General features: G+C 41.8%; 1 protein-coding gene across 3 annotated transcripts in view; it reads right to left on the reverse strand.

The window, feature by feature from the left end:
* LOC134351601 (synapsin-3-like) overlaps positions 1–15,807 on the reverse strand; it is a 337,761-nt gene that overhangs the window by 303,379 nt on the left and 18,575 nt on the right. The window lies entirely within an intron of this gene.

The raw sequence follows: 15,807 nt of genomic DNA on the forward strand, positions 1-15,807 counted from the left end.
GTAGTGACCTCCAATTCCACTTCCAAGCACCATAGTAGCTCACTGCAAATGTCATTTCTCAGATAAAGCTCAGGCCGCTGCAAACTTTTCCTGGAAATTCTTCTGAATGCATTTAAACATTTGTCTTGTGTCTTGACATTTCAATTATTGATGGAAATTATTTAATGTCACTTTAAAATGTCACTTCCAATGACTGAACAGCTATTAAAAATGCCCAGGAGCACTCTTCCCTGGAAATCAGCCAGATCACACGGGAGGAGGTGGTAGAAGCTCTTAGTGCCATACTAATGAATAGTTAGTCTACTTTCCACCTCAACCCCCAACTAGCTCCCTTTGGGTTAAAGATTAAGCACCATAACATTTCAATAGCCTGATTTCTACAGGCAGGGTAATAAATTTTAAAGGGGAAAAAAAAGCAGAAAATGCTGGAAACATTCAGCAGATCAGCTATCACCCGTAGAAGGAGAAAGAGAGTAATATTTCGGGGTTGAAGACCCATCATAAGAACTCATGGTTCACATTTGAACAATTTGGACTGGAAAGGCAGGATGCCGGGATCAGAGGCGAGATGGAGTCAGGACGATTTTGATCACTCTCCCTCAATGCTCACCTTTCTCTGTGGAGCTGAGGCTGTGAAGCAGCCCCCAGCTGCCGTGCTTCATGTCTGCAAGCTTCGCAGGGATTTGCCCCACTAATATGATGAACTGAGAGTGAGGCTTCGGGCCTACTCAGTTCTAAGGGCTCGCTTTGGTCTGGAATGCTGCGGCCCGCTTCTATTGTTTGCATGATTTGTGTTTAGCTTTCTCTTTCTCTGCACACCGGGGGAGCTGGTCTTTATTTCTTTAACTGGGCTCTTTCAGATTGCTGCCTGTAAGAAAACATTCTTTGATAATAAATGTACTTTGAATCCATTGAACCTGCCACTGTTTTTGATTTTCAATTACTTTATAAGCTGTGACCTGATTGAATGATTATAGATGATTCTGTTTATTTGTTTTTATAAAGACAAAGCAAGAATGATCTCTAAGCAACTGCTACACGTAAGGCATTAACCTATTAATACTGTCTGTAAGTGGAATTTTAAATGAGTAAGTGCTCTCACAAATCATTACCCATGTAAAGCAGATGGGTCTGTTTAGTCAATAAGACACCAACCTACAAATGTGTTGACAAATGGCTTCATTCTCTGTTGCTTCGGGAGATTGACATTTAAAAGGTTGGTCACAATAAAATCAATGAAGCAGGAGCAAACTATAAAGGGAAATTTGACTAACTGACATATCTTGTTGCCTGCGATGTTCCCTCAAAGCAGAAACAAAGGATTTAGAGCTGCAGTTGAGCTCTCATTTGTCACATTGTCACTGTACATCTCACCGATATCCTTTTATCTCCTCAAGGAAATGTTAATCCATAATGCATGTGAACGAAAGGGCTTATCTGAGAGACCACCTCCTCCAAAACAGTTTGGAAAAAGAGTACATTCCAAGTACTGCATGTAGTCGTGAGTTTTCATGTTGCTGGGCTGAAAGTTCCACCCTTTGCAACTGACTCTTTGACCTTCTGACCAACAGATCGCAATAAGCAAGGATAGTCAACAACACCTCTGCCATGATCATTCTAGACACTGGTGCTCCACAAGGTTGCACTCTAAGCCCCCTACTCTACTCCCTATATACTCATGACTGCATGGGCAGATTCTGCCCTAAAGTTTGCAAATGATACCACCATGGTGAGCTGGTTCTCAAATAACGGTGAGTCAGGGTATAGGAAGGAGACAGAGAACTCAGTGACATGGTGTCGTGGCAATAGCCATGAGCTGGCCAATGACTTCAGAGAGGGAGCAGTGCACATGCTCCTGTCTATGTGAAAGGGTGCTGAGGTTGAGAGGGTTGAGAACTTCACGTTCCCAGGTGTAAACATCATCAATAGCTTGTCCTGGTCCAAACACATTGATGTCACAGTCAAGAAAGCTGACTCGTGCATCTACTTCCTCAGGTCTTTTACCAATTTTTATCAATGCACTACAGAAAGCATTCTGTCTTGATGCATAATGGCTTGGTATGGAACTACTCTGCACATGACTGCAAGGGAACACAGAGAATTATGCACACAGCTCAGCTGTGAATTCTACCTGCCTTCTGTGGACTCAATCTATACTTCTTACTGCCTCAGTAAAGCAGCCAGCAGAGTCAAAAGACCCACCCACCCTGGCCATTCTCATTCTCTCCCCTCCCATGTGCAGAGATACAGGGGCCTGAAAGCTCATGCCACCAGGCTTAAGCCACTGTTATCATAGAGACTCTCGATTGGGCCTCATGTACAATAGGATGGACAAATGGCCTTACATTCATGTTGTTATGATCTTGCACTTTATTGTTTACATTTACTGCATTTTTATTGGTTTACCTTATTCTAGCTCAATGCATGGTGTAAAGATTTGATCTGTACAAACAGTATGCAAGACAAGCTGTTCACTGTATCTTGGTACATGTGACAATAATAAACGAACACCAAGACAGTTTTACATAGAGGAGTGGAGAACCTGATCATCTGGGTGTCTCCTGCCTTACAGTCCATTATGTAATGTAACAAGAAATTAATTCACATCACAGTGTTGCATTTTTCACTTTGTGCAAGATGAATCTGTTTCTGCTATGGATGTGAAAGGGGCCATGTTTACTGCTTTTTGATTCAGGTAAATTACATCAATAGATGCCTACACTCGGGAAAGCCAGCATTATTGTGGGAGTTGATGATGCTGCCTCTTTCCTATTTTATCTGAGGGTCAGAAGCCCTGATCTAACAGCTGTCAAATATGGTCGTAGAGCCATACAGCACAAAAACAGGTCCTTTGGACCATCTAGTCCATGCTGAGCTAGTAATCTGCCTAGTCCAATCAACCTGCACCCGGACCATAATCCTCTATACCCCTCCCATGCATATAACTATCCAAATTTCTCTTAAATGCTGAAATCAAACCCGAATCCAGCACTTTCAATGGCAACTCGTTCCACACTCTCATCACCCTCTGCCGTGACATTTTCCCCGGCTAGTAATGTAACCCTTTCCCCTTTAATCCCTCTTGCTCTATCACCTCAAAAACAACAGAACCCACTCCCAGTCCTGCCCCTCTTGCACCCGTCTCACTAATGACCACAATGTCATAACGCCACGTGTTGATCCATGCCCTAAGCTCACCCACCTTTCTACAGTACTCCTTGCATTGAAATATACACAATTCAGAACATTACCCCCACCATGCTCAACCTTTCGATTCTTGACTTTGTCTGAGGTCTTATCAACATCTGTCTCTACAACCTCTCCACTAACTGTTCTGATATTTTGGCTCCCATCCGCCTGCAACTCTAGCTTAACCCCACCCCCTGTAGCACAAACAAACCTTCCTGCTGGGATATTAGCCCCCTCCAGTTGAAGTGCAAACCTTCCTGCCTGAAAGAGAAGTCCAATGATCCAATAATCTAAAGGCCTCCCTCCTGCACCATTTCCTTAGCCACATCTTAAACTGTATTACCTTCCTATTTCTGGTCTCATTAGCATGAGGCACAGGCAGCAATCCTGAAATCACAATCCTGGAGGTCCTGTCCTGTACCTTACAACCTAACTCCCATAAACTTATTTTGCAGGACCTTGTTACATTTCCTGTCATTGACATCAACATTGACCACGTCCTTCGGCTGCTCATCCTCCTATGTTGCAGACTTAATTGGAGATGACCCTGACCTTGGCACCCAGGAGGCAACATACATTCCGGGAATCTCATTCTTGTCCACAGAACCTCCTGTCTGTTCCCCTAACTACCAAATCCCCTATCACTGCAGTTTGCCTTTTCTCCCCCCTTCCCTTCTGACCCAAAGAGACAGAGTCAGTGCCAGAGACCAGGCAGCCATGCCTTTCTTCTGCTCGGTCATCCCCCCACCAACAGTAGCCAAAGCCGTATACTGTACCTGTTGCTGAGCGGAATGGCCACAGGGGTACTCTGCACTGGCTACCTATCCTCTTTTGCCCTCCTGAGGTCACCCGGTTATTGTGTCCTGCACCTTGGGTGTAACTACCTCCCTGTATGTCCTGTCTATCCCCTCAGCCTGCCAAATGATCCGGAGTTGATCCAGCTTCAGCTCCAATTCCCTAACACAGTCTGTAAGAAGATGCAGCTGGATGCACGTCTTGCAGTCATTCGGGGCACAGTTTCCTGATTGAAGCTGCAGAGCTCCAGCAGATGACTCAGAATAAGAATCAGAAACCCTGAGTCATGGTGAACTGCTACTGTGCGATCGAGAATCTTCAGGAGGGGAGGCCCCAAAATCCCCGGCTTTGCCTGCTGCAGGCGACCGAGGCTGGGGTCAAAGTGTTCGGCAGAGATGGTGCTCGGTGCTCGGTGTCAGAGGGCTGATCGGAGCTCGAAGTTTTCGGATGACTCAGAGTCGGACTGTGGTCGGGCATGGCAGGGAGAGTTTTCTTCCTTCTCCCGTCTGCGTGAGATGTGGGACTTTCGAGAGACTTTGAACTTTTTTACTGTGCCCATGGCCTGTTCTTTATCAAGTTATGGTATTGCTGCACTGTTGTAACTATCAGACATCCCACCTCTCCCGGAAGGTCCGAGAGTCTCCCGCAAATTAATAGTGGCTCCCTGATGCCCGCAAATTATATACAATGTCCCGGAAATTGATTTTTTTTTGAGAGCGAGCATGAGAGAGTGCGCGAGAGAGCGAGCACAAGATCAAGAAAGTGAGTGCGAGTGAGAGCGAGAGAGAGAGAGAGCGAGAGAGTGAGTGAGAGAGAGAGAGAGAGAGAGTGAGAGAGCGAGAGAGCGAGAGAGCGAGAGAGAGAGTGAGAGAGAGCGAGAGAGCGAGAGAGAGCGAGAGAGAGAGACAGAGACAGAGACAGAGAGAGAGAGAGAGAGAGAGAGAGAGAGAGCGAGAGAGCGAGAGACAGAGAGCGAGAGAGAGCGAGAGAGAGAGAGAGAGAGAGAGAGAGAGTTCCAAAAAAAGTCAGAGTGGCAGAGTGTTCCAAAAAAAGAAAATATAAAACGTACATCACCCCAGACTACACTAAGGTGTACCCCTGCCTAATAAGGGTTAAAAATAATGACAGTGTTGCTCGCTGCGCTGTTTGCAACAGTGACTTTTCTATTGCCCATGGTGGGTTAAAATGTAAAAGACATGTTGAGGTGAGTTTAACAGGTGTCATTCGTTTATTAGCATAGCTAACATTATTTAAACTAGCTGGCCAGCTGCTAAGGAGCTACTCTATTGCAGACATCCCACCTCTCCCGGAGGTCTCCCGCAAATTGATGGTGCTACCTCCCTGAAATGAGTTTTTGCAGGGTGGGATGTCTGATACGTTATAATTATGTGGTTTTTGTTAGTTTTTCAGTCTCGGTCTGTCCTGTGTTTCTGTGATATCACACCGGAGGAATATTGTATCATTTCTTAATGCATGCATTACTAAATGACAATAAAAGAGGACTGTGTCCTCATAATCTAAAATCTAATAATCTAAATTAAATTGGTATCTTAGTTTATTGCAGTCATATGTAACGAGATCGTGAAAAACTTGTCTTCTATAACATCTATACAGATTAGTTCCTTACAATAGTGCATTAGCGTAGTAAAAAGTAAAACAATATCAGACTGCAGAATAAAGTAAAAAAGTGCAGACACTAACTGCGGTGACCTTCATTCCTACGTCTGAGTGGGAAGTAAACATGCAATGCTTTTTAGGGGTGAGCAAGTCCTTTAAGAGAAGCATGCCCTACCAACACACTATTTCCCGAATATCTCGAAAAAGAAGCAGAAATAAAATGGGGGAAAAAGTTCACACAGCTCAGCTGAAACTGAAGAGCAGAAATTGATTTCCCTATTGAGAATCACTAGTGAGCTGTCAGGTGCCAAAGGCTCATCTGCACCCCAGTTTCTAAGCAACATGAAAAAGCCAGTGCCAATCTGGGAAGATTGCAATTACCATTGTTCTGAAAGAGAGCAAAGCTATAATAAATAATTTCTTGAACTTTTTCCAATAGAAAACTATTTTACAATGTAGATGCAATGTCGTCTTTTGTGGAGAAAATGAGAAGATTTGTTGCCTAGAGTGAGCTGTCCAAATTGATCTATTGTTTTCTACAATTTTCATATCCTGATACTTACCCATTTCTTTTTAAATGTTTACAACTAAGTCTGCTTCTATAAGTCACTCATATAAGGCCACTCAATTCTGAAAAACATTTAATAAAGAGCTTTCACATTATCCCAATGCAGTGTATTCCGGTTAATTGGGACACATCCAGGCCAGCACTTTTTGGACCAAATAAACGGCTGCCCCAATTATCAGGAATTTTGTGGAAATAGTTAAAAAGGTACAAAAAAGACAAACTACTATTTAACTGAGTAACCAATTGCCTATTTAAATTAAATACAGAACAAATTAGAACACTACCAATATTACTGCAGTACTATAAAACTGTGTATTAGTTTATGATGGTTACCGTCAGAGAAATTCATTGAGACTGTATGCTGGCATGTTCTTTTGAGTGACTTTAAATGAACAAAATCAGCGCAGTCAACCAGTGCAGATAATGGACTGTCTTTATTGCCTTCCTGCATGAACTAATGTTGCAATCCAACAATAAATTTCCTGGAACCCTGCGTAGTCACTAGCTCGGGTTCAGCTGCGTCATTTTCATCACGTTCCTCATCTTCATTTTGTCTGCCTTGGTGTTCCCTCCACCCCACATCACCCCAAAAGCTTTTGATGATTGCATCCTCCAAATCTTCATTTTAATTGTAATATTCAAGATGATTGCCAACTCCTTCAAATTCTACATAGCTCCTAACTTGCTGAAGGAGTGAAATTGCTTCATATGCACTCCCAGCCATTTCCGGCGTCTCCAAGCCTGAGTGTTTGAAACCGCAGGGAGCAAAACAGCTCTGAATTGTTTTGCTGCTTATTTCTGGTCAACTATCACTAACAAGCTGTTCTACCTATAAAGGGTTAATCCTTGCACTCATTTCCTCGACCGTTGAAGATGTCAGTAGATTTTCTTCAATTGTTTTGAGAATGTGGTTCACCAACTTGCCGCAATATAACGTCTTTAAATTTTTATTAATTCCTGTGACTCCCATGTCCATTGGCTGCACCAAGGATGTTGTATTGGCGGTCAGAAATTCCAGCTGGTTGTTTCTCAAACTTTCTGCATTAGTGTGTGCTGCACAATTGTCAATAAGTGGAAGAATTCTGCTTGATTTCCACCATAACTCCATATCCCCACTTATCAGCCATTTTTTAAAGATTTCAGAAGTCATCCACACATTCTTGTTAGCCTAGTACACAATTGGTAAACTATCCATTCTTAAAGCATTTATGTTTAACACTTTCCCCAATAAGCAATAATTTCTTCTTATCAGCTCCTGACATATTTGAACAACACGACACAATTATGCAATCCATTGCTTTCTTTGAAACTGATGGTGTTTTATGTTTGTGGCAAAGAGAACCATCTGGCATGGCAGAATAAAAAAGGCCTGTTTCATCAGAATTTTAGATACCATCTACACAAAACTTCTGAAGCAAGTCAGGAAGTCTAATAGATCTCCATGTTTCTTCACTTAACTTTCCCACCGTGAGCTTCCTTGAAATGTGCTGTCTACATTTCCATCGAGACAACCATCCACCTGTTGCTTTAAAACCTTAGTTAGCTTCTCTGACTTGTTTTTTTAACATTGGTCCACTGACATGAACACCTCGTCCAGTTACAATGGAAAACTGTTGTTTGAGCATTTCTTCAACATCTGGATCTGGAGTGGTTTTTGAGATTTTTCCTGTTGTCCTCTATGTAATGCTCATTCTTCTTGCAGTTCATCTTGCTGAAGTATCAAGTGCGATTGTAGATTTCTGCAGTCCAGTTACCTCTGCCAGCTGATGATGAACGATGCTAGGCGGATGGCTTTTAATTTGGTCCAGCAGGGTAATTTTTTTGGTTACTGTCAGATTCTTTTGGTGCATTTTTTCAAGGGTCTCAATTTTTTTAAGTCAAAATAAATAAAACAGAATTATCAAAAATCACTGCTTTTTTAATCAGCATCCATTGACCCAAATGGATAACATAACACAAGCACACACAACTAGCACGACCGTTCCCTCTGAGTATAGCATAGTATCTAACGGCCACGCAAATGCATGTGACTGACTATCTCCTGCCCCAATTATCCTAAATAAATGAAGGAAATCCTACCAACACACACAAAATGCTGGACGAATTCAGCAGGCCAGGCAACAGCTATGGAGAAGAGTACAGTCGACATTTCTGCCTGAAACATCGACTGTTTACTCTTTTCCATAGATGCTGCCTGCCTACTGAGTTCCTTCAGCATTTTGTGTGTATTGCTCGGATTTCTGGCATCTGCAGATTTTCTCTTGTTTGTGAAGGGAATCCTGCCTATTTTCTCGGTTTGTTTTTGTTCTTTAACCAAATAAGTTGCAGCCCTGATTAACCAATGGGCCAATTAACCAGAATCCACTGTACTTCTGAACTTAAATCTGATGATTCTGGTTTCAAATCCTGCCCCAGGAAATAATACATCATCTTCATTTTCTCTCAAAAAGTAATGTATTATTTTGAAGACATACAACAGATCTTCTCTTAACCGGTTCTGATACAAAGGGAGTAACTTGAATCTTTTCAAGACTCTGCAACAGTGGAAATGGTGAGCAGCTTCAAGTGTCAGGTCATCAACATTTTAAAGGATCTGTCCTGGGCCTAACGTATCAGCAAGGAGGTACAGGAGCCTGAAGGCCGATGTTCCATATCTTAAGAACAGCTTCTTCCCCTCCACTATTGGACTTCTGAACAATCCATGAACTCAAGAACACTACCTTGTTATTCATCTTTTATTATTTTTGTTTTGTAACATACAGTATATGTCTTGCACTCTACTGCTGCTGCAAAACAATAAATTTCATGACATGTCAGTGGCAGCAAACCTGATTCTGAACTTCCTGGGTGTCAACATCTCTGAGGATCTATCCTGGGTCTGACACAATGAAGCAAACACAAAGAGGGCACGGAGGCAACTTCTTTTGATTAAGAGCCTGAGGAGAGGTGGTACGTCATCGAAGGCTCATGTAAATTTTGACAGAAGTACAATGCTGACTAATCACATCATGGCCTGGCTTGCAGGCTCAAATGCGCAGGATTGAAGAGGCTGCAGATGGTTGTAGACTCAACCAGTTCTATCACGGTCACAACCTACCTTGCCATCAAGGACATCTTCAGGAGCTAATATCCCAAGAAGATAAATCCATCATTAAAAACCCTTACCAGCTAGGACATGCCCTCTTTGCGTTACTACCATCACAGAGGGGGTACAGCAGCCCGAAAACACACTATCAGTGGTTTAAGATAGCTTCAGCCTCTCTACCATCAGATTTCTGAACAGTCCGTGAACCCATGAAAACGACCTCATTATTTGTCTCTTGCAGCGCTTAATTATTTTTGTAGCTTATAATATTTATGTCTTGCACAAACAACAAATTTCATGATATTTGTCAGTGATAATAAACCTGATTCTGATTTTGGCATTGATACAATCACGAGGAAGGCACAGGATTGCAAAAGGGAGCAGAGGATTATAGACTTAGCCAGCCCCATACAGGCACAAGTCTTCACTCCATCAAGGATATCTCCGAAAGACAATTCCTCAAGAAGGTATTCATCATTGAGGACCCTTAGCATCCAGCACATGCCCTCTTCCTGTTGGTACCACTGGTGGGAGGGGGGCACAGGAGCCTGAGGACCCACACTCAATAATTTTGGAACAGCTTCATCCCTTACACCATCAGATTTCTGAATGGTCCATGAACACTATCTCACCAGTCTTTTTCTTTGCACTATCCATTTATTTATTACTGTAATTTATAGATTTTTGTCTTTGCTCTGTAGTGGTGCTACAAAACCACAAATTTCACGTGGCACGTCAGTGATAATGAAGCTGACTGTGAAATAAAATCCTTTATTTCTGCTACCTTTCTAACACATCTCCTACACCCTTTCCACGGCCTTGACATCATTACTAAAGTGTATTACTCAGGAATTAGAACCATATTCTAATTGAGGCATAACCGGTACCACGGGTTCCGGTTAACTGAGGCAGCCGCTTTTTTGGGACAACTCTTAAAGAGCAAAAACTAATCAAGAAAATAGTTAGGATTTTCTTTGTTTGCAGTAGGCCACCTAACTGGGACAGAAGACTGTTACCGAAGTTTCTAATTAGCATCATTCACATGCACTTGTGTTGCCATTAAATATACACTGTGATCAGAGGGAAAAGTTTACAAATAGCATCAGAGGTGTGTGTGAAAATGAAACAATTTCACTACCTCAACAAGTTAGGAATAACTTGAAGGTATCGGCAATTATCTTGAATGTTACACTGAAAATGAGGGTTTGCAGGATGCAGTTGATGAAAGTATTGTATGAAGGCAGAATTTTATCTGCACCAAGTGTCTGTGCTGATTTTCTTCATCTGGTCAATCAAAAGAACACGGTAGTGTACACTGGATCAGTCATTGACTGTTAGGAACTATAGTTTTATAGTTCTGTAATAATATTGGCAGTGTTCTAATTTGTTCCATATTTCCTTTATATATATATAATTTGTTACTCAGTTAAACAGTAGTTTGTCTTTTCTATACTTCAGCTAACTGGGGCAGCCACTTAATTGGGCCAACATGTACTGGTGCCAAGTGTGTCCCAATTAACCAGAATCCACTGTACTTGATAAAGGGTTATCATTACTTCTTGTTTGGTTCTCTATTTTTAAGGCCAAGGATCCCAAATATATTATTTTAAATGAAAATCAAAATAACTACAGATAGAGAAAATCTGAAAAAGAAACAGCAAATGCCCTTTGTGTCAAACATGAAACATTAACTCTGTTTCTTTCCTTAGTCACTGCCTGACCTGTTGAGTGTTTTCAGCATTTACTCCTTCTACATTACAGATTTTAACAACCTTCCCTCACTCTTTCATAGATTAATGTGTTTTCACTCCCAAAGTATCTCTGTTTCTGCAACCCTTTGCTTTTTCCATTTGGTTCATCTCGTCTTTCTTTATCCTTCCTACAAATATGTATCACTTCACATTTCTCCATGTTGCATTTAATGCCAAAGTACATTTTATTTACTAAGGTCTGTTACCATGATCCTCATTTGTTCTACAGTCCTACATTGTGCCTCTTCTGTACCATCTTAAATTATGTTCTGTATTCCTAAGGTCCGAGTTATTAATTATATCCAAAAAATGACCTCTACCCCAATTACTGGGGAAGGACTCTGCACACATGTCTCCAGTCTGAAAAACAACCATTCACCACTGCTCTCTCCTTTCTATCTCTCAACCAATTATGTATCCATGCAACCTTTAATCTCTTGGGTTATTCTTTGCTGTTCAGTCAATTCTTTTGTCAAAAACCTTCTAAAATACCACATACACAGCATCAATCAATCCTTTGAAGAACTCAGTCAGGATAGCAGACATGATTCAATTTCAATAAATCCTTTCTGGGTTTCATTCATTAACATTTTTCCACATTACCATTAGTTTTATACTGAACAATAGTGCTTCCACCATTTGTATTAGACCAGCTGCCCTGTAAGTTCTTTGGTTTAACCTCGTGTCTGTCTCTAAAAACAGCATCCTGTCCCTACTCAACAGGTTATGATCAGAGCCCCTGAAATATCCACTCTTGTTTCTAGTTTGAGTTCCTACGCACTTCTTCAATGTCGACTTTGATCATACCATTGTCACTGGTCCTCTTATTATTAACTAAAACTTTGACAAACAACTATAGATGTGTGGTTTTCATAGAGGATGACACCAGCAAAGCAACCAAGAGCAACATCCTCCAGACAGTTCACAAAATAACTTCTTTCATGCCCTCTTTTTCTTTCAAATATGGTTGTGCTACCTGCTGCAGCCTGAGATCTACATTTTGGCGGTGTGCTTTTGGACCAATTGAGTGATCGGGCGCTTGCTGTCTCTGAGAGACTTCGAGTGAAATATGCGGCCTTGAGGCCAAGAAGCCTGGAGACAGGGCAAGAGCCCACGATAGGCTCCACTTCTCACCAATTAAAGCATCCAGGAAGATTGAAATCATTGAAGGAAGTGTGGAAGGTGAGAGGGTGTTTGGTACCATTTACCAGCCTTCCACTCGCTGCTGCCTGAGGGAGTTGTCTGCGTTCGAATTATCCCTCAATGTTGTCAGAGGATAATACTGCATTTCTGGGTCTTGGGAAATGTTTAACAGATGCGGTTTGTGGATTGGACTCTGTAGTTCACGTTGTCATGTGTTTCTGGTCACCCCTCCTTTTGTTGGTATTTTGGGCCATTTTGATCGGGGCGGCCTGCAGATAACGAATTGAGGTAGAACTCTTTCGGTTTTGTGTTTTTTGCTCATTTTTTGTTGCTGTTTACATGATCTGTGTTTTTTTTTCCCCACGTGGAGGGGGTTTGATGCTTTTCTTTGGGTTCCATGGTTTCCTTTGTTTTATGACTGTCTGTGGAGAAGGCGAATCTCAGGGTTGTATACCGCATACATACTTTGATAATAAGTGTACTTTTGAGTCTTTGAGAGTATATTGACTGGCTGTAATACAGCCTGGTATGGAAATACCAATGCCCTGGAACGGAAAATCCTACGATGAGTGGATACAGCCCAGTCCGTCATGGATAAAGCCTCCATCTACAAACTTCAGCTGTAACCTCTTTCTCCTATCTTGGAATCATTTATTACTTTTTATTAACCTTAATATTTTATTGTTGCCTAGCTTGCTACCATATTAAAAACACCTGTCCTTCAGTACTAGTTAAATATTACCTTTTTTTGAAATCTGGGTGAGACTGGCAAGACCAGCATTAAATGTTCATCCCTATTTATCCTGCAGGAAGCAATGGTGAGTCATCTTCTTGAACTGTTTCTGTCATCCTGGTGAAGGTGTTCCAACAGAATGGTTGAGTAGAGAACTGATTCCATGATTGAGACCCAGCAATAATGTAGGTTCAGTCATAAGTTACATCAGATTCATCACTAGTTAAGGGCAATCTCTCTCCCTCTTTGAAAATGGTAGCTGTGCAACAGAAGATTCAAGTCTACAGTGTGTAATTTAGAAAGTGATAAATGAGTCTCTCTCCCTCTCTCTCTTTCTCTCTCTTCCTCCCTCCCTCTCCCTTTCCCCCTCCCTCCCCCCCCCCCATGCCAGTGAACTTTGCATACTAATGAGATGGGGTAAATGTCTTCACAGCCATGAGAACACTGGAAGGGTTTGCAGCATCCTCTCAATCTTTTCTGGTTAATAGTCTCACCTCAAACTCAAGCACAAATGTAGCTTCTCTCTGAATCTTCTCCAATATATCAAGTTATTATGAAGGAATGGAACAGTACATAATGTTCTGAACTTGAACTGTGCAAGCTTGCAAAAAAAACAGCTTTGATATTTATGCCAATAACAGATTCACCTCAGTAGGCAATTACTGATAACTTTAGACTACTGATAGTTTGACAGATTTATCCCAATATTGAAGACAGATAATCCATTCATAAAAATTGTATTAGCTTTCCAAATTATGTTTATCACAATTTACAAAATTGACATGCAGATGCTTTCAGCAGATCAGGTTTAACGTTGAACTATATCCACTGCCTTTGTAGACAGAACACAGTACAGCACAGGAATAGGCCCTTTGCCCATGATGACTGTACTTTGCCAATTTAAACTAATCCCATCTGCTTGCACACAAGCCAGATCTCTTGACTCCCTGCTTCATTATGTACCCAATCAAATGTTTCTTAAATGTCACCATAGTATCTACTTCTACCACTCCTACACCCCAGCCACAGCAGTGCATTCCAGTCACTGACAGCTTTCCTCTAAACTTCAAACTTCTCCTTTAAATGTTCCCCCTCTCACCTTAAAACTATGCCCTCTAGTATGTGATCTGCCATTTCTACTCTGAGAAAGAAAACTCAGTCTTCCCTACCTATGCCTCTCAATGCCTCTGTAAATGTTCCCAAGGGTCCTGCCATTTGCTGTGCACTTTTCCCCTTACATTTATCCACAATGGATCTATATCTTCTCTTAGCCCTCCACACAGCCCCCCAGTGCTGCTGAGAGAGTAATCCAGGTGTGTCCATTCTCTCCCTGTAGCTAACACTCTCCAATCCAGGCAACGTCCTGGTGCACCATTTCTGCACCATCTCCAAAGCCTCCAAGTTCTTCATGCAATGTGACAACCAGAACTGCACAAAATATTCCAAACATGGCTAAACAAAGTCTTATACAACTTCAATCCCAACTCTTATAGTCATTGCCCTAACCGATGAAGGTAAGCATGCCATATACCTTCCTTATCGGTTTATCTACTTGTGTTACCACTTTAAAGAAGCGATTGACTTTCACTCCAAGATTCCCCTGTAAATGTTCCCAAGGGTCCTGCCATTTGCTGTACACTTTTCCCCACATTGGATCTATATCTTGCTTTATCATTTGACAACACTATTCACCATCCATAACTCCACTAAATGTTGATTGTTTATTTGTAGTGCGTTAATCAGTGGAAAGGTCAGACTCACGGCCCTGCAAACTGCCTTAATTGCTTCTTTTACAGTTTACAGCAGCACATTTCATGCCTACTCTTCTTTGAAGAGAATTCACCGATATAAAACAATGACACATGTTAATCCTTCATTCGTAGGTCACATATATCACGCTGTTCTGTGATTAAGCTTTCCGCAACATTCGTCACCATGACAACTTTTTAAATGTGGAAATATATAAAACAAATTCCAATTATGCATACACGAGGAATTCTGCAGATGCTGGAAATTCAAGCAACACATATCAAAGTTGCTGGTGAACACAGCAGGCCAGGCAGCATCTATAGGAAGAGGTACAGTTGACGTTTCGGGCTGAGACCCTTCGTCAGGACTAACTGAAAGAAGAGCTAATAAGAGATTTGAAAGTGGGAGGGGGAGGGGGAGATCCAAAATGATAGGAGAAGACAGGAGGGGGAGGGATGGAGCCAAGAGCTGGACAGGTGATTGGCAAAAGGGATATGAGAGAATCATGGGACAGGAGGCCTAGGGAGAAAGAAAAGGGGGAGGGGGGAAACCCAGAGGATGGGCAAGGAGTTTAGTGAGAGGGACAGAGGGAGAAAAAGGAGAGGGAGAGAAAGAATGTGTGTATATAAATAAATAACTGATGGGGTACGAGGCGGAGGTGGGGCATTAACGGAAGTTTGAGAAGTCGATGTTCATTCCATCAGGTTGGAGGCTACCTAGACGGAATATAAGGTGTTGTTCCTCCAACCATTTACACATGAATATTGAGGATCCCACTCAAACCATCCAGAACCGGTGATCAAAATAAAAGCATTCACTGTCAGAACTACAATCAGTGTTTATCAAGGAGAAAGTGAGAGTGATGACAGATAATTTTCTTCCTAAAGATGCTGACTGGCCTGCAGTGCAATTCCTATATCGTATCTATATCTACACATTGCAGAAAAAAAGGATATCTGCTAAGTGAGAAGTTCTTTAAGAGTGACATTAGAAGAGTTTAGAACCAGCATGTTTCTATTAGAGTGAAGGGTAAGGCTGGCAAGACTAGAGAACCTTGGCTGGCAAGGGATATTGAGGGTCTGGTCAGGAAAAAAGTTCAAAGTAAATCTTACTATCGAAGTACATATATGAACACTGAGGCTGTCTACAAGGGTCAGAGCCGTTTCTATTTCCTGAG

The sequence above is a fragment of the Mobula hypostoma genome, chromosome 9, assembly GCF_963921235.1.
Source record: "Mobula hypostoma chromosome 9, sMobHyp1.1, whole genome shotgun sequence".
Classification (NCBI taxonomy): Eukaryota; Metazoa; Chordata; class Chondrichthyes; order Myliobatiformes; family Myliobatidae; genus Mobula; species Mobula hypostoma.